The 20,255-nt window shown below is 44.6% G+C and overlaps 1 non-coding gene across 1 annotated transcript; it reads left to right on the top strand.

The window, feature by feature from the left end:
• Positions 1-18,254: 18,254 nt before the first annotated feature.
• LOC123570990 (U6 spliceosomal RNA) lies at positions 18,255-18,356 on the top strand. The gene has a single exon (XR_006695191.2). It is a non-coding gene; the product is annotated as a U6 spliceosomal RNA (small nuclear RNA).
• Positions 18,357-20,255: the final 1,899 nt, after the last annotated feature.

Below are 20,255 nucleotides of genomic sequence, written 5' to 3'. Positions count from 1 at the left end.
TCTCGGCTTCAGTGAGCCGCTGAACTTCAGCTAATTGCATTTACCCCGTATTCATCTCAAAATTCTTAGTAGTCATGGTAGCTTGGGGAAGGTCTATTTAAAAATGTTTCTTCCCTAAGGCGCTGTCAAACTTCAATGAAAAAGGACCAACTTGTATTTCACCAGCTGGGTATGGAAGCCGACGTTAACAAGCACCATAATTTGAATTTATCTCAGTGATAGTTTATGCCTTGTTCAAATTTGCCCCAAGGGAGCTGCCCAGCCAGCCCACCCTTTCATCTGGCCTTGCCTAAAAATAATTCCTACCTCTGATGAAAGTAGAAACAAAGATGCTAGGGTGGTCTTCCCCTTACCCCCGGCGCGAGGGAACTGGAGCCCATTGAGGTAGGTGAGTCACAGAAACCTCAGTGCATATGTGGCCAGTACAGGTCCCCCTTCCTTTGGAGTGGTTTTGACAGGGGATGCTGGAGAAAGCCTGAGCACCCTGGGATTCTTTAGGGGAGTGGAGAGGAGACAGGATGGAGGGGCCAGTCATACACACTGCCCCTGCTGGGACAGGAAAGCCAGAGTTTTCATCCCCATCATGCTTTCAGTTGGATGGAGACTAAAGATAATAAGAACCTTAGGTACAAAGACTTCTTTCTTTTCAGACAAACACCAAAAACTCATATATCCGATAAATATTGGGTCTCCCAGAAGAGTCACTTCAAGGAGGTCTCCAATTAATCCCCAAATGTGGACCTTCTTCAAAACATACTTTGAAACTCCTCATGTGGAATGGACACAAAAATCTATGGTACCTTCTTTTGACTGCCCTTAATGAAGTCAGACTCTGATCCCAGGTTGATAAATCGCAACGGTGCTGTAGGTGGTAAACACAGGCTGGGCCAGTGCTTATCTAGCCACAGGCACTGGAGCTGCAGCAAGAGGAGATAAGACACTGTGATCAGTGCCAAGATGTGCTATAATCAAAGATTAAAAAAAAAAAAAAACACTAAGATAACATAGAAGGAGGTTGAGAATTAAATCTGGATGGAGTTGTCAGAGAAGTTTTTATGAGTTTCCATCTGAAAAATGCTTTGGGCTGGGTGTGGTGGCACACACCTGTAATCCCAGCACTTTGGGAGGCTGAGGCGGGCATATTGCTTGAGCTCAGGAGTTCGAGGCCAGCCTGGGCAACATGGCAACATGGCAAGACCCTGTCTCTCAAAAAATACAAAAATTAGCCTGGTGTGGTGGTGTGAGCCTGTAGTCTCAGCCACTTGGGAGGCTGAGGTGGGAGGATCACTTGAGTCTGAGAGGTGGAGGCTGAAGTGAACCATGATCACGCCACGGCACTCCAGCCTGGGTGACAGAGGGAGATCCTGTCTCAAACAAAAAACAAAAACAAAAGCAAAAACAAAACAAAACAAAAAGCTGCTTTGGATATTGGTAATTCTCTCCTTCCCTCCCTCCCTCCCTCCCTCCCTTCCTTCCTTCCTCTTACCTATATACAGACATTGGTTCAGTTCTTCACTAAATAATATTTATCAAACATCTGTTATAGGTCAACATCTGGAGAAAAACTGACTAAGACACAGTCCTTGTTCTCAAGAGGCTCCCCGCCTGATAGGGGATAGCGTAGGAACAGACCTATTTCAGACAGTGAGAAAGCCAATGGGGGAGATGAAGCATAGAGCACTCTAAGAATCAGAGCTGGAAAGAGATGTGCTTCTACTAATGCTACGTTTTGCTTCCATTTTTACAATAAAAGCTTCTCTTTTCTCTTTTTCTCTTGGCTGTCAGGGAATTTAGGGTTGAGTTTTATGGCTAGTAGTCTCCTCTTAGTTCTAGATTTCTGAGAATCCCATTCTCTCTACTCCATTACTCAGAGCTGATCCTACACATGCCATTTTAATAGTTTTATTACACCTATGCTTTTAACATTTTTGGAAACAGCCAGGGCATAGTGGAAAATAAATGAATACCTCCCAGAAGCATAAGAGCAATAAAGGCATTAGATAGAGCCCAGGATCCTTATTGATCAAGTTTGTGGCTCTGCTAGGAAAACTCTTGCAGGAAACTGAGCTGCTCAGAATTTTTTTAAACCCGTAAGTTTTTTCTTTTCTTTTCTTTTCTTTTTTTTTTTTGGAAATTTCTAGTGTTATTAGCTTTATGAGTTGGAATTAAGAGTGGAGCTGGTCAGTTGGAGAATGCTGAGACAATGTTTTGAAGCGTATTTATTACATAACTGAGATTAAGCAGAGATGTGAAGAAAGCAGCTTGCCATATTTGGAGACGTCCTGCTTCTCTTCTACAGTGGGACCCAGCCACTCTTCTGTGTTGACCCTCGGCATACTCTAAGCACCTTAAGGGCCAGGACCAATATCGTCTACCTGTAATCCCAGCATCTTGCCTGGCTTGTAGGAAGCACATACAATGAAGGAATAAAAACGACACATTTCTTCCAAGCTTTGGCCCTGAGCCACTAAGAGGATGATGATGGCACTAATTAAAACAGGGAAGCTAAAAGGAGGAGCAAGTTGGCGGGGCAATGGTGGATTTAGTTTATAAAGTGTTGAGTTTGAGGTGAAGCTATCCAGGTGGAGATGTCCCTTGTACTGAGAAATCTTATATGATCTCTATGTGCCTCTTTGCATTCTCATCTATTAAAAGGAGATGATGATAATAGAATGTATCTCGTGGGGTTATTGAGAGGACCAGATAGGACAATCTAAGTAAGTTCTGGCTCATAGCCAACACTAATAAGCATAAACTCAAAGAAATAACTACAGAGCCAGCTGCGATCCCTTCCTCTACTTACATTTCCTACCCACTCAGTCAAGAAGTCTTATGAATTCTCCTGCAATATTTCTAGCATTAATTACCCCTTCCTTTTGCACTCCTTCCTCCCTTACAACCTCTTTACTAACTTCAGAAAATTTCTCTTGGGTCCCTCCCATTCCCTCAGTCTCAGTGCTGCCAGCTGACCTTCCCAGAGCCTGGCTCTGTCCCTCTCCCCTCCACTGCCACTCAGTCTTCAGTTTCCACTCATTTCTGCAGAAAGGCAAAACCAACAGGATGCACTGAGCACATAAAGACCAAGTTTCATCTGCTTCTCCCACCTGCTGTTCTAATGCCCACGATTTGTGCCCAAACTAGACTAAATACATGATTAGACCCTAGCAGCATTTGCTGCACCACCGTCAAAAGCAGTCTTCCATTCTTCCATAACTCATTCATTCACTTATTCACTTGTGGTATCTGAGGTCTGGAGCCTCATAGGCCTGAATCTGAATCTGACTCCTGGCTCTGCCCTTTTCTATCGGCTGCTTAGCCTCTCTGAACCTCAGTTTCCTCATCTTGAAAGACGAAGGAAGTAACACCCTGAAGGAGTAGGTGACGGGCTCTGCTCAATAGAAGGTGCTCCACAAATACTGGCATTCTTCTTTCATGTCCTAGGTAGCTGGTCCTTCATGTGTCTCAGGCCTGCTGGGAATTCAGTCTTTTTCCTTCATCGTAGAAAGGGCAGGCAGCTGAGATGACAGGCAGCTCCAGGCCCACGGTCATTGTCGCTCCAGGTGTTGGCGATTTATCTTGAGGGCGTTCCTAGAGGCAAAGCCCAGCCTTGACAACTGCCTCCATGAAGACTGCTGTCTTGTCCACTCCTCTCGTTCTGAAAAAAGAAAATACCGGGGTGCAAAACATATCGTTTATCCTGGTAACAGAGTGAATCAATTCCACACTTTTCCATATTCCAAATCCAGCCCTGGTTCAGATGATCCAATACCTTTCCCATTATAAAGGGCTTTCTCTCTTTTAAAAGTTTGTACAGACTAGGATCTACTTATTTTGGGGTTCCTGCCACCCAGAACAGTGCCTGGCACACAATAGGTGCTTACTAAATATGTGTTAAGTGAGTGAATGAAGAAATTGAAAATACCCGTACCAGAGAAGTAAGCCCTCTATAGGATTTCCAGGGCTCCCTCTGAGGGAGGGCTCCCTGTCGTGCTGGTGACAAGGAGCTTATAAGGCCTCAGTCAGTTCCATGAACTGAAATCAATAGGTGGATTTGAGTGCAATAGCTTCTCATCAGACCTCTACATGAGGTCATCAGTGCACCACTGAGGTACTCCAATGGGAACATAAGAGCTCGGGTTCCCAGTGCTGGACACTATTCTGATGAATGCCTGGTAGGCATTCATAAAGAAGAACTCAGCTTACTTGAGAAATGGCTTTGGACATGACATTTCCAAGAAGAGAAAGCTTTTCCTTTGCAGAGATGTGACTCCAGTTTCAGGGGACAGCTAGCCATCATTGACTTTTTCCAGACTCTATGGTGGCAGCCAGATGTCCCAACCACATGCTGACCTTTCTGTCCTTCCTTTATTAACAAACCCCAAAGAAACCAAGTGTCCAGATGGCCAGACTGCAAGGTTTTTTGATGATCATATCTCTTGGTTAGGACATGACTAAAACACATTTCTAAATAGAATACAAACCCTCAGGAAAAGCTGACCCCGAGATATGGAATACTTCTCTTGGCTGGCAAGTTGAGTGCTGACTCTTGAGGCCCATGTTCTCTGCTAGTCCTGACTTCCTACCTTAGGAAGCCTGGTGGAGCCTGTCCGTACCCTCCCAGGTGAGCATCACCAAAATCTGGGCTTGCTGATGATATTCCATCATCCCTGAAACACACACTCAGTAAAAGGCATCTGAACTAATTCAGAACAGAGAGAGAACTGCAGTCCTGATGTTCCAGGCTTCCCTGGGGACCACCTGTCCCAGAGCCAGGGCTGACTGAGAATGCAGTGCTGGGCAGAAGCTGGTTCTGACGACAGCACATGTAAGCCCCACACCTCTTCCAGGGCTGTGACTCAGCTCAGCAGCAGCAGCCATGGCTCAAGGGCAGCATTAGCTCAACTCTGACGAACACCAACTTACCCTTCCTCTGAGCCAGTGCCCAAGCCCTGTGCAAATGGCACCAACACCCTGAGTGCTATAGGGGAGCAGCACCTCTCCTGAATCTGATAGTGGCCATGGGTCTTTTTTTTTTTTTTTGAGACAAAGTCTCACTGTACTGCCCAGGCTGGAAAACAGTGGCACAGTCATAGCACCACTGTTTTCACTTGAACTTTTGGGTTCAAGTGATCCTCCTGCCACAGACTCCTGCGGTCATCACTCCCAGCTATGTTTTTTCTTTTTTGTTGAAACAGGGTTTCACTATGTTGCCCAGGCTATTAAACTCCTGGCCTCAAGCAGTCCTCCCATCTTGGCCTCCCAAAGGGCTGGGAATACAGGTGTGAGCCATCATAGGAAAGTTGCTCAGCCCTGTAAGACCTCCCCTACCCAGATATCATATGCCTAACATTCCTTCGTTATAATTCATTCTTTGGATTCTTCCCTGCCCTCTTTCCAGACTAAACGCCAATAAGAGCTTATAATTCCAGGGTGAATTCATAGTGTATTTCTACTTGAACAGAAAAGATCAAGAGCAACTTCGGGTGGTACTTCAAAGCCCTTCACACAATGAGGGCTTCTTAATTTCCAACCTCAGGACCAGCCCTTCTTATGGTTAAAAATGGCATTCACTTTTCCAAAAAGACTCCAAGTTGATGCGTGAAGGTCATTCACTGCACGGCTTCTTCGGGCCAAGGCTCATTTGGAAGAAAGCACTGACTCACAGCTGGAGACATCTGACCTCTGAGACAGTCATTCCCTTAGCAGAGATGGGGTTCTGGTCTGCACTTTCACTCTCGTCTCTTAGATGAACATCCAGTTTTGTTTTGTTTCGTTTTCTCTTGAGCAAAAGAGGGCAGAGTCCACTACAGTTAGAGCTCTGTTCTGTATCCGTGGGTTCTTCATCCATGCATTCAACAAACTTCAGATTAAAAATATTCAATAGGCTGGGTGTGGTACTCCCTCCTGTAATCCCAGCACTTCGGGAGGCTGAGGCAGGAAGATCACTTGAGGCTCAGAGTTCAAGACCAGCCCTGGTGACATAGTGAGACCCTGTGTCTACAAAAAAGAAAGAAAGGCAAAAAAATTGGAGATAAAAAAGGATAGTTGTGTCTGTGCTGAGCATACACAGACTCTTAGGCATTTTCCTTGTCATCATTCCCTAAACAGCACAGTATAATAACTATCTATATAGCATTTACATTGTACTGGGTATTATAACTAGAGATGATTTAAATTCTATGGGAGGATGTGTGTAGATTATATGCAAATACTGCATCATTTTACATAAGGGACTTGAGTGTCTGTGGATTCTAATATCCTCGGGGGATCGCAGGTCCAATCCCCATGGATACCGAGGGGGAACCACACGTCACTCATGGATTGCTGAACACACCAGCTGCTTCCAGGCGTTTGGCACTTTCTCACCTCTGTGCCTTTGCTCATTATTCCTTGGCTCTGTCACTTCCCCAGTGATGTTTTTAAGCTGCCTTACAGAGAGAGGAAGAAATCCAGCCAGTTTCTGAAAATCAAGACCAAACCAGAAACCCCAAATTATCCATCAGAATTGGGTCCGGCTGCCCTCTCTCCTTATCCACTCAACTTCCTCCCTACATACTTATTTCCTATGCTTTGCTTTTCCTGAGCAGTTTGTAATGTGGGATTCAGTCTCGTTATTTTAAGTTTGTTACCTCTCTCACTAGCTCTTGCTTCCGTGTAGATGTCTTGGAATTGACACCAGAGTCCTCTTTGCCTCTCAGGCTGGTTTTGTTAGTTGCCAGTAATGACCTGTTACTAAATGCCAGCACACTTCATTTTCTGACTTACTGTGCCCTTTTGGGCAACTGGTAAACCAACATTCTCTTCTTTCATATCTTAAAATTCTATCCATCTTTCAAAGACAAATTCAGCTTCTATGCGTAACCGAATCTTCCTTCTCCATCTCAGCAGTTTGTTTATGTTTCTATTACATAATTTATGCCTGTGTAAACAGTATAATTGGCTCCATAAAATTTACTCTAGATTTGAGTCTCTTTGAGGGGAGACTTTTATTTGCTTTTTTTCTTTCTAGCAGCCTTTATTATGCCTTGGATCTGAAGACTTGTCTTGGAAAATGACCATTGAGGACAAGCAGAGGAATCTCTGAGCAGGAGATTGAGAAATACACTTGGATTTTCTCACTTTTAACAAGTTTCTAACATTTTGTAATATGGTTATCTGCAAGTGAAAAAACTCTATTTTCATTTGGAATGAGAGTCAGAAGTACTGAGTTTAAAATCCCAGCTCTTGCTACTCTAATGGCAAGCATATTTAGGTTTTACTTTTCTCATCTTTTAACAGCCTGGAGCAGTGTGTGTGTGTGTGTGTGTGTGTTTGTGTGTGTGTGCATGTGTTTGTGTGTGTGTGTGTGCATTGTTTCCCAATGTATAGTGGTGATCTGAGAATCTTTAAATCTTCAGGCAGTATCATCCTACTGACTGTCAACATGGAAGCTCACAGAACTCTGCCCTCCTCTCTTCAGACAGAAATATATGCCCCTGCACATCTCTCTGGATGGAAATGAATGTTCATCAATATAAAGAAAATTGTTATCTTGGTTGATTTCAAGTTGTCCACCATATGTCTCTGCAGGCTAGAATCTTCTACAAAGAAAAAATCACTGATCAGTTGATAATTGCCGGGTTCTACTCACCTCATCTACAGAACAAAACGAGTTATATTTTATATATGTATTTCGTGTGTCTTCCATGTAGGAATTATGCCAGTTTAATATTCAATTAGCTCCAAAAAGTGGTGGTTAATTTTGCTACAAATAGTGATGAGCTTTTGTCTCCCAGACTCAAGAATCTAGAATGCCAGCAAATGTGTTATTATTTTAAATAGCTAACCACACACTAACCATCAGTAGACTAATGACTTTTGTGCAGTATTTCTCAACATGTGGTCCATGGAACGCGAGTCTCTCAAAACCATTCTCAGAAACAGGAGTCTATTGTTGAATTAGTTTGGAAAATGCTAAACATTGACTCTTCACTCTAGAAAAATCTCAGTGAACGGATATTAAATATGTATATTAGGTTTATATTGAAGGCTGAACATTCCTGAGGAAAAGAAATTGAGTTTATTTTGTATAATCTGGTATTTTCCAAGCTTAGTTAGCACAAGATAGTGCATTACCATCCCACGGAACTAGTTCCTCTTAGGACATATGTTGGGAACTGTTGCCCTTGAGAATATCCTCTTAGAAGTTTATAGAACTCCACACCTCTCTTCAGTAGGCAAGGCGTGTTTATTACTACAGTATAAGATAATAGCTCATGACAGATAAGCCTCCTAAGAGCAGACAAATCGATTGGTTCATAGTTAGGGTTTTTTTCACATTCAAAAGGCCCAAACCCTGAGCAGCAGCACTTATTCAATCTGCTTCCAATTTGCACATTCTAAACACAATCTGGCTTTCAGGTAAGAAGAAGATAAAATTGTTTTTTGTTTTTTTTTTTTGGTTTTTTTTTTTTGGCAGAAATCTGCCTTTTATAAATGTCTTTAATTTTCTGGCTCCAGATACATCAGAAGCATCCCGAGAATAATGCTCTTTTGAGTATTTTCGGTTTTTTTCACCACAGTCTCTTAAAAAAAAACTCGCAAGATTTGACTCCCAAATTGACAGAAAATCAAGTTGGCTTAAATGCATCTGTTCAGTCCTAATTCCAACATGGGAAAAGAGAATTGAGGAGAACAGAAGTATTCTGAATAACATCTGGGTATTAGAAAAACAAAGAGGAGATAGGATTTAACTGCCCGATGAGGAATTGATGTAGCACGCCCTGCCGCAGGAAATGGCACATTTTGGTCACTTCCACTCAGGGCAGAATGGAGTGGGGGAGGTGAGGAAGTGACACTCAGCTACCAAAGGAGGGCCGGCCCCCGTCTACTCAGCAGCAAAGTGGAGAAGCAGAAGGAGTTTCTTTTCAGCATGCTTTTCTCGGACAAGCCTTCTATGTCTTGTAGCTCAGAAATTCCTCCCACAATCTCTCTCCCCCCAGTCAATTGTCCATGTCCTTTCTCACTTCTCCCTTTCTTAATCAAAACCAGCTTTCAGACAAAATTATTTCTAACCAAGGCATAACTGTCTAATGATGTTCACAATGTTTTCCTTCCCAGAAGTCTTTGAATACTTATAAGGATAAAATGTCTCCTGAAATTTCTTGTCTGGTTAAAGTCTAGCCCCATCCCAGCACTTTACCATGAGAACCTAGCCATCTCCAGATGACCTGCCTCTCCCTGCAATATTGGCTTTTTTTCTTTTCTTTTCTTTCTTTCTTTCTTTCTTTTTTTTTTTTGAGTCAGGGTTTCTCTCTGTTGCCCAGGCTGGAGTGCAGTGGTATGATCACAGCTCACTACAGCCTCACCCTCCTGGGCTCAAGTGATCTTCCTGCCTCAGCCTCCCAAGTAGCTGGGATTATAGGGATGAGCCATCATGCCTTGCTATTTAAAAAAATTTTTTTAGAGATCAGGGTCTTGCCATGTTGCCCAGGCTGATCTTGAACTCCTGACTTCGAGCGATCCTCCCACCTTGGCTTCCCAAAGTGATGAGATTAGAGGTGTGCGCTACCATGCCCAGCCAATAATAACTTTTAATCAGACTTGCTGTGTATTACTTTCTTTCCATGTGGCAGGCACCATATTGAGTGTTTTCTGTTATTTAATTTGCTCAACAACTTACAAGGTCGAATAGCAGCTTCATTTTAGAAATGAAGAAAAAGCCCTGAGAGAAGTGAAATAATTTTTTCCCAAGTTGACTGATGACAGAGCTAGAATTTGAATTGAGATGTTTCAAATCCCAAGCACGTGCATCGGATGACTCTGCACACTTTCTGCCAGAAGCTCTGCCTGGATGGGGATCAGCGGTTCTCACCCCACAGCTGCAGCGAGTGGTGGATCCCTCTCAGCTGCCCATGGGTAAGCCTCTCAGACCCTCTTATTCCCAGGTCTTCTAAATATACAGGATCACTAGCAACCCTCATTGCGCTCTACCCTGGAATCCCTTCATCCCTGGTCCCCTTTCCTAGATTGACATTCCTGCTTCTGAACACCCACTTCCTAACACATTGTAGGAGCCCTTCTTTTTCTCATAAGCCCCTTCCGCCACATTCATCCCTTGACTAGGGGGATGTAATAGGAACATAAATTTTTATTAGAGGTTGTCTTGGTATTTCCTGAAGTCATATTATACATGTGTAAATGTGTGAATAAATATATATATACACATACATATAAATCTGTATATAGGTCTATAAATACACATGCACACACATATATTATATACGCCACCGAATGGTTGCTGAATAGAACTGTCCTTGCCATTCTGCTACCTTGAACCTCATTCAAGTGATACTTCCTGGTGAATGAGGAAATGTTGGCTGACATGAACATCCCGAGCTTCTGTTTCTCATCAACAGTGTGCAACCGATTTCTGAACAGTTAAGTAACTGGGTGAAAACTATTCCTGCCCAAGGGCAGTCAATGTAAAGAAGTTGATTCAGCCACTTTACCTCTCGACAAATTTAGTATCCAACAAATACTTATAGAATACCCATGTAAGAGGCACCATGATGGGCACTGTCAACCAAAAAGTGATTGAGGCAGGTGTCAATCCATAGAAGTTTATTCTGTCAAGGTCGAGGACATGCTTGGGAAAATACACCAGTTGCAGGGACATCTGTGACCTGTGATTTTTTCCAAAAGGGTTTCAGGAACTTCTGTATTTAAAGAGGAAAGAGGAAGCAGGAGGGGAAAAAAGAGGAGAGTGAGTAGGCAGTGAGGTAGGTGGTTACATTCTAGTGAGGCTCTGATGAGCCTTAGTAAACTACATTTTACATGTGAAAAGAGAGTGTAGATGAAAAAGTCAATGATGACTTGTCTCATGCTCAGTAAATCTACATTTTATTTAAGATAAAGTATTATAGACATGAGAAAAGAGGGAGTACAGGAAATGAGCCTATGACACGGGTTGTGGAATTACAGCTATCTGCTCCAGAACAAAAGGAAGGCAGGATTGGTGACTCAGTTCCCAACCGTAACTTTCCCTTTGGCATAGTGAGTGTGGGGTCCTGAGATTCTATTTTCTTTCACAGCACTGGGAATGAGAAGTCGAAAAGATGTGCGTCTACTCTCATGGGGCTCATCTTCGTAGAAAAACAAAGGGGCAAAGCATCCAATAGAATAAAAATATTGCTACCATGGCCTCATGGACAAAGGGCTCCAGAAGCAGAGAAGACTATTTCTTGTTTATGAGGCAAAGTTGTTTCTTTGTAAATCCATAAATGTTTGGTGTCCTTGACTAGATTCAAAGTCCTTGAAGAGAAAAAAAAATCAGTTTTTTGTTCTCTCTTGCCCCATGTTAGCATTTAGTAGAGTCATCTGCCTACAGCCAAGTTTGAGTTGTGAGGCCGGTTACTTGTGTTGCATAAGGAGCAACTGAGATGCCTCCCAGAGGTGCCCTAAGGACAAGCTAATAGAAATGAGGCCAGTGTTTTGTTAGTAGAAAGTTTAAGAGAGCTGCAGAAACACTTCAGCGTAACCTAACGAAGGGAAAAGAGAATGCAGGAGAGAGAGCAGGACCTGCAGAACAGCTTGCAGATCACAGAAGCATCTTTTGTCTGAGAAAATATGAAAACCCACATGAGGCAATGGCCACTTCGCCCAGTGATCAGGGGCCTTAAGGAGAACACCGGGAAATGGACTGCAGAAGGAAACCCTTCCTCTGGCTAAAGAAGGCTGAGGAGGCTTGGTTCACGTTGCAGGTGATTTCAATTTCTGATAGTCAAGGCACCAGGATACGTGGGCAGAGCTCTGCTCACGGCATCATTAAGACAGAGAGGAGAGCACTTTGCCTGGGAGGCGTTCACCTGGTCCCCCCCTGCCCCCCAGCGCAAAGGAGTATGCAAAGATATGGTCATACAAACCAGCTCGGGGTGTCTGCATGACTCTACTCGGCAGTGGGCTTCTGCAAATTATGGCTCCACTTCTGCTACTCCTCGCACAAGTCAACAGCATGTCCTTACACAACCTTGGTTGATGATGCCTAGATTCAGTGGGATTGCTGATAGTGTCAAATAAAAGGGAGATGATGTCACCAGCGATAGGGACAGGAGACAGGGGAATTCTGGGTGGAAGAGGGCGGGTCCCGGGCAAGGTCCCCACCCTCAAGCCTGGAACCTAAGCCCAAAGTGAGAACAGACATCCCTGTTTTTCTGCTTGAATGTTGCCTTTTCCAAAACCACCCATGGCCCGCCCCACCCCATCCCCGATCCTGTGCCCATGAAAACCCAAGGCTCCACTGGCAGAGGGAGTGGAGGAGAGCAACCGGACATTGGAGACTATGTTGAACATTGGAGAGGAGAGCTTGACTTCAGAACGACAGCTTGATGGTGCAGCTTCAGAGAGGAGTCCGACCAAGGACAGCTGGACTCTGGGAGAAGATTACCTTCCTGCTATGTCCCCTTTTCAACTCCCTATCCTACAGAGAGCCACTTTCATTGGCAATAAAAATCTCCCACATTTACCATCTTCAACTCATTCATGCGACCTTGTTTTTCCAGGATGCTGAACAAGAGCTCGGAGCCACAAGTGTGGGTGCAAAAGGCTGTCACACGGACCCTCCACTGAGCTGTTAATACTTAAGCCATCTGCAGGTGGCAAGGCTAAAAGAGCACTGACTGTAACACTTCCTCTGGGGCTTAAGGGGTCGCAGACACCCCCCAGATGCTGCCATGGGGCTGGTATAGAGTTTGTTTCTACCAGCACCCAAAAGCACTCACCCCGGCTCCTGTATCTGTTTACCTGCGTGGTCCCTCCTGTTGGGGTTGAGCTCAGTGGGTGCAAGTGAGTGGACTTCACCTCTGCTAGCGCCGAAGCGCCTGGCTAGTTCTCACGCCCACACTGCAGTTCCCACCTGCAAAGGGATCAGGGGCAGTTTTTTGCCTTCACTAGCATAAAACAGAGTGCTACTCTGAACCTCCAAAATCTGTTCGGGCATCTGTTTTTTTAAAATTGTTTAATTGTTTTTACAACTTTCTTAATACTTACATAATTCATAAAAGTAGATAACCATAAGTCATATGTGTATAGCGACCGACATTTAACCTCATGAAGTTTAAGGACATTCTATGGATTCTTTGCCTTGGAGTTTCTTACTTTTTTTTTTTTTTTTTTTGAGAGAGTCTCGCTCTGTCGCCAGGCTGGAGTGTAGTCGCATGATCTTGGCTCACTGCAACCTCCACCTCCCAGGTTCAAGTGATTCTCCTGCCTCAGCCTCCCGAGTAGCTGGGACTACAGACCCGCGCCACCATGCCCTGCTAATTTTTGTGTTTTTTAGTAGAGATGGGTTTTCACCATGTTGGCTAGGATGGTCTTGATCTCTGGACCTCGTGATCTGCCCGCCTCAGTCTCACAAAGTGCTGGGATAACAGGCATGAGCCACCGCGCCCAGCCTTAGTTCCTTATATTTTGAAAAAAAGGTTGTGTCATTTCCTCTGGCTAAAAATTGCTGTTCTTTTGTTAACTGGCCAACATTCAACTTTCGTTACACTATACTTTGATTTCTATTCACCTGTCTATACCTTGCACCAGACTGAATTTCACGAGGGCAGGAGTTATCTCTTATTCACTATCTTGTGCCCAGCTTGGCGTATACAAGTAGGTGCTAAGATTTTGATTGAATGAATGAATAAATACTATGTTAATATAACAGAGGTAGGATCTTGGCTTGTCATCAGGTCTTAGCTAAGCCAAGATGGCACTTGGTCCTAACCATTTTTCACATGAGACAATTCTTACTCTCCTAAGTTACACTGGTAGTCACTGAATTTCTGTTCTGCCATCAGAAATGCAAATTAATTACACAGATTGCATCTCTTTACATTCTGGACGATTAACTTGCAAACTGATATAAATTCTAGTCTTCTTATCTCATTGTAAAAGGATAGAAGAAGGCTTCGTCTTGTTTTGCAGAATAAGATGAAAACATCGAGCTGTTTCTCTTCCAGCCTGGGCTATAGCTCTGGGCTGGGTCCAGTGCCACATAGCTGGATCCCAAGCCTGGGGCTTCCCTGCCAGAAGCAAGACTGAGAGGTGCTGTGGGAGTCAGTTAGAAGCTCAGCTGGGAAGGCTCAAGGTTCCACATGCAGACTCCTGCACATGTGCTCAATTATTTGTAGTTAAGTCCTGGCTCTCCAAACTGGCACATGAACAAACAGGGCTCCTGTTCCTTAGGGCACAGGAAAACTTTATAGAGTTGAAAGCAAAGCATGTCAATGATGAAGCCCCAGATTTGAGAAGTTACAGGCTTGGACATCTACAGGAGCCATTTTGAAGATAAACAGAGAGAGGAGGAGCTTGTTTGTGTCTTCATCTCTGTGGACTAAGTAGGGACAGCCAGATTGCCCCAGCTGGGGAGAAGGTGTGTCCACGCTTGTGATGTAATGTGACTTTCTTCAATGCCATGTGACTTAGCCCATAGAATCTAAGTAGGAAAGCAGACGAATGAGTGGGAAAAAATGAGGAAAGCTTGCAGTTGAGTGACACATTGCCTTGGAGAGATTACATATCCCTTGAGCACAATTTACTCTCAGTTAAATCAGACCTTCTTTCCCACCCACTTCTTCTGGGCAGCTTCCGAATATGCCCTAGCATTGCCGATTCATTAGCATGGGGGTTCAGGCTTGCTTTCGCCTTAGCAGAGAAAGAAGATGTTCTTCTCTAAGTACTTTCTTTAAATTTAGAAGACTTCTGACCCAGAATCTTATTTCCCAAAAGAAAAGAAAGAAGAGAAGCACGAGCTCAAAGGGTTTGGAAAGCATATCGTGTTGGAAGACATTCATTCCCCTTGACTAAAGAACAATCATCTTGAGTGGGGGTGGGGGTGGGCCTGGGGAGCGGGGAGTCAGGAAAGGAAGGGAGTAGATACTCCAGCCAGCCCCATTCCCCTTGAGATAAACTGAGGGGCTGATGTCCACACTGGCGAATGACTGTAGCATCTTGCTTTCATCCAGACAATCTGCAAAGCGCCCGTGTGCAATTCATTTAATGCCCTCTTCACAGCTGAGAGGTCAGCCAGGTGGCATAATTACCCCACAATAAGCTGCTCCTCCTCTCTGCCTCCAGAGCACACAGCTCATGTTGCCCCCAGAGCACTGATCAGACTGTGCCCTGGCTACTCTTTCTAAAGTGTTCACATGGGGTTTGGGCATTGCCCCTATTTCAGAGGACTCAGGAAGACCTGAACGTTCATCTGCCAAGCTCACTCCCTCCCTCCTGATTCCCTGAGGGAGGCGTACAAATGAGTGAGAATGGGTGAGAAACCAAAGGCTCACTTTATATTCAGCCAAGTTCCTTACAGACTGCAGCACTGGGATGAGCCTCTGGGCCTAAATGGAGCCTCTGTGGATCCCTAAACGTAAATGCAGTATCGAACCCCAAATGAAAAGCCTGTTCATTTGTGAAAAAGAGAAAAGAGAGCCAGCGGCGCCATTCTAGTGGGGCAGGCTCTGCCTTTCTCTCAAGCCAGCTGGAGGGAGAGAGCAGAATTGGGTGTGTCCACAGCTGAAGTGCCAAAGCAGGAGGAATCAGACAGGCACGCCCAAATGGAACCTTATAAAACCTGCAGCCCCACCCCGTGGCAGATGGGACCCAGTCTGTGTCCTGGAAGCTGGCTCTCGGTGGGGTTAGTATAGGCGAGAGGTCAGGGGTTGCTTCTCCTCTATTGATGTGTATTATTCTGTCTCCCTTAGAGTACTCGCCTGTGAGCTTTCTCAGGGCAGGCAGTGGGTCTTAAGCATCACTGTAGCTCCATTCCCCCGTCTAACACACCATGCAGCACAGAGCAGGCTCAGGAGAGATCACTCCGTATTAAAAGGAGATGGGGCTCAGAGATGTCAGGTGACTTGCTCAGATTCTGCAGCTAGCAGGTGTCTGATAAGTGGGACTCAGGTTTTTAAATTGTGTGATTTCCTTACATTATGCTTCTCTGCCATATGACATCTCTCTAGAGCAGGCAGAAATGCATCTGAAGGGAGCCCAGCTGGGGTTCATGACCCCTGCAAACGTCCTTACGTTGAATGCAAACTTTTTGTGTGTTGATTTCTGAAGAGAGGCTCAGTGGTTTTCAACACATTCTCAAAGAAGTTTGCGAAAAGTTAAGAACCAATCTTTCAGGAGATTGCATTGAAAGCTACTCTAAATAACATGCATAGTGCCTGTGTGCTGTAGGTACCAAATTAGGATCAGCCTCCTTCTCACTTTTCTGAAAGTGAGGCAGCAGCAAATGAATGGAATCCCAGTGATTACGCTCTGTCGCAGTTTCACCTTTGGAAGGTGTCTAGCTTGGAGTTTCAGATTAGAAAGAGAATTCACTCACGTGGGAGCATATTTTCTCTAACTTGAAAAAAATAAAGAACGTCGCTTTCAGCCCCAATATGTCTGTCAAGTGAAAATGGATGAACATGTCATGAAGATGATTGAAAGACAGATACGCCCAGCACCAATACCCACTAATAACCATGTTACCTTAGAGGACTGAAACTTCAAAATGGTCAGACTGTTTTTTTTTTTTTTTGAGACGGAGTCTCGCTCTGTCGCCGGGGCTGGAGTGCAGTGGCGCTATCTCGGCTCACTGCAAGCTCCGCCTCCTGGGTTCACACTATTCTCCTGCCTCAGCCTCCGGAGTAGCTGGGACTACAGGTGCCCGTCACCTTGCCCGGCTAATTTTTTGTATTTTTAGTAGAGATGGGGTTTCACTGTGTTAGCCAGGATGGTCTCTATCTGCTGACCTCATGATCCGCCCACCTCGGCCTCCCAAAGTGCTGGGATTACAGGCATGAGCCACTGCGCCCGGCCTGAAAATGGTCAGATTTTAAGGCTCCATTACATCACCAAACCTGAGCTGGAAAAACGACAACATAAAAGAGCTAAGCTGCCAAGCACAGTGGCTCAGGCCTGTAATCCCAGCACTTTGGGAGGCTGAGGCAAGTGGATCATGAGATCAGGAGATCGAGACCAGCCTGACCAACATAGTGAAATCCTATCTCTACTAAAAATTAGCCAGGCATGGTGGCGCGTGCCTGTAATCCCAGCTACTTGGGAGGCTGAGGCAGGAGAATAACTTGAACCTGGGAGGCAGAGGTTGTGGTGGGCTGAGATCATGCCATTGTACTCCAGCCTGGGCAATAGGGTGAGGCTCCATCTCAAAAATAAAAATTTTTAAAAATTAAAAAAAAAAAAAACCTAGCCATGTTAAAATTATGACCAAGGGAAGTTTTCTTTCAGAATTTGCTCTATTGTTTATAGTGGTGGTCAGAGAAAAGTGTTGGTGGGCAGGTGATGGGCAGGGAAAAAGAGGAAGGCCTTTCATGATTTAGTGATTTTTTTGCATTTATTACTTAGCTCCTGTATTAGCCAGGATAAGGTTGATTATGCTGTTGTAATGAAAAATCCCGAAATCTCAGGGGTTTAAAGACTCAAAACTTTATTGCTGCTGTATTACACGCCTCCCACTGGGCAGGAGGGGCCTCTGCTCTTTGTAATTGTTACGGGTCCCAGGCTGATGGGGGATCCATCATTTTATGACACCATTAGCGTCACACACAGTTTCAGAGTTGACTGGGGCAAGGTAACTGCAGCCCGTATTCCACTGGGCAAGCAAGCCACATGGCCACACCTAGCCTCAGGGGGATGTGGGGATATGCACTTCTCCATCTACCTAGAAGTGAGCCTGTGGGTGATAGTTAATTCCTGAATCCTGACTCAGGCATTCTTTTCTATCCTGCGCCGAGTCTTAAAAAGTCATGTGGAATAGAAAGAAAAAAAAAAGTATTTCTGCACTTCATCTCGATACCCATTTTGTATCTGATCTGGAGTTGAATAACAAATGTTTACAGTAGAAAGTTAACACTGCCTCCATAAAGGACTCAGATGTAAGATCTGTGGAAAGAATATATTTGTTTGAGAAGAATTTACTAACACAATGCCTCCAATTAGTCAGCAATAGACCCTCTGAGAAAGCACATTGGTGACGACACACCTTAAGTTAGTTCTGGTTGAGTGAAAAATGAAAATGTTCAAGCTATAGATGTCACAGTAAGTTTTGTGTCCACAGAACCCCCAGTCAGAGTTTCTGAGGCATTTTTAGCGTGCAAGATTGCATGAGGTTTAAAGGAAACTTACTCTGTAAGACAGGTTCTTCAACCCTTGTCAATCACTTTCAGACCATCGGTGAACCTCTTTAAAAGGCCAGGGTGCTGTGTTTGTGTGGGTAACAAGAAATATTGGAAGTGATACTGAAAATTGGAATGACACAGAGGAAATTAACATGGGCCCTGTGCAAGGATAACACACAAACTGGCGAAGCGTTTAATATTTTGGGGCAAGATGAAAAACGTTCTGTGGATGGGTGGTGGTGATGGTTGCACATCAATGTGAATCAACTTAATCCCACTTAACTGTACACATAAAAATGGTTAAGATAGTACATTTTATGTTGTATATATTTTACCATAATAAAAAAATTTAAAATATCTCATTCATGTTTATATTGTTCACATTGAATTGAAAATATTTGGGATATGTTCATTAAATAAAATATATTATTAGCAATTTTTAGAAGCCAGCACGTTGCCTAAACACAACCGGGGCAGACGTCTACTGTTGCTGTCACAGGCTGTACTTTACAATATTTATTTATATCTATTTAAAAGGCAGATGATAACTAGCCAATAATAATACATTTTATTTGGAACATCAAATGCATGGCGAGCACAGGACTAATAATTGCAGATGTAGTAACACATTTATGTCTTACAAAAACATTGATGGGGCTATTATCTCCATTTTATAGATAAAGAAATACAGCCCTCATGAAGTTGACTGGCTGGGTGCTGTGGCTCATGCCTGTAATCCCAGCACTTTGGGAGTCCGAGGCGGGTGGATCATTTGAGGTTAGGAGTTTGAAACCAGCCTGGCCAACATGGTGAAACTCTTATCTCTAGTAAAAATACAAAAATTAGCTGGGTGTGGTGGTGAGCATCTGTAATCCCAGCTACTCGGGAGGCTGAGGCAAGAGAATTGCTTGAGCCCAGGAGGTGGAGGTTGCGGTGAGCAGAGATCACACCACTGCACTCCAGCCTGGGCGACAGAGTGAGACTCTGTCTCAAAAAAAAAAAAAAAGGAATTGACTGATTCAAGGTCACATGGCTGATAAGGGCCAGGAAACAAACCTAGTCCAATTGGCTCCAAAACCTGCTGGTAAGTCGAGGCTGCCCATAGAAACAGGAAGAAATGGCAGCCATGAACTCAGGGCCTTGGGCAGGGGCTAGTATGGTGGCTGGATCAGCCAGGAGATGACAAAGTTGAAGTCCCAGAAGTGATCCCGAAGCAGGTGGATCACCTGAGGTCGGGAGTTCGAGACCAGCCTGAGCAACATAGAGAAACCCTGTCTCTACTAAAAATATGGAATTAACCGGGCGTGGTGGTGCATGCCTGTAATCCCAGCTACTCAGGAGGCTGAGGCAAGAGAATCGCTTGAACCCGGGAGGCGGAGGTCGCAGTGAGCTGAGATCACGCCATTGCACTCCAGGCTGGGCAACAAGAGTGAAACTCTGTCTCAAAAAAAAAAAAAAAAAAAGATGTGCATCTTTTTTTTGATGCTCAGAAGATGTGCTTCTGCCCGAGCCAGGCTTGGTTACAAAGGCAGGCATCCCAGCTATAGTGTCAGGAATGGAGGACAGATAGAAAGAGCAGGGGAAACTTAAGCCCAAACCAAAGATTTAGGGAACATGTTGTTTGTTTGATCACTTCTTTTCTGGAGGAATCCTACCCTCTGGGGCTGCAGTATCCATGAGCACATGCAGAGCCCTTTCCTGTGAGTTCCATGTGGTGCCCATCCCTGGGCTGTGGGATTTCCTCTTCACACCTGCAGGCTTGGTGGAGAAGCCGCCTGCTGAGGGCAAGTGTCCCGGTTGGTGCAGCCCACCATCAGTTAGCGAGTGAGTCCATTCAATGCAGAGGAACCAGTGGACTTGGTGACACTCACAGACTACCCCTTCAACCACTGGCTGATAGAGGTGGTGAGAGCAATAATAGCTTTGATGGACAACCCACACAGAACTGGGCAGGGCTGGGATTGAGAGAACTCACACCTGCCTGCACTCCCACACCTGTTCCCTCTCCACACCTGCCTGCGCTCCTCCTGAAACATAGTTCCCCAGGTAACCACATACTCTCTCCCTCACCTCACTCAGGTCTTTTGCTTTTCAAACATGCCT

This window comes from Macaca fascicularis, chromosome 1 (assembly GCF_037993035.2).
Source record: "Macaca fascicularis isolate 582-1 chromosome 1, T2T-MFA8v1.1".
Lineage (NCBI taxonomy): Eukaryota > Metazoa > Chordata > Mammalia > Primates > Cercopithecidae > Macaca > Macaca fascicularis.
This window is presented reverse-complemented; position numbering and strand designations above follow the sequence as displayed.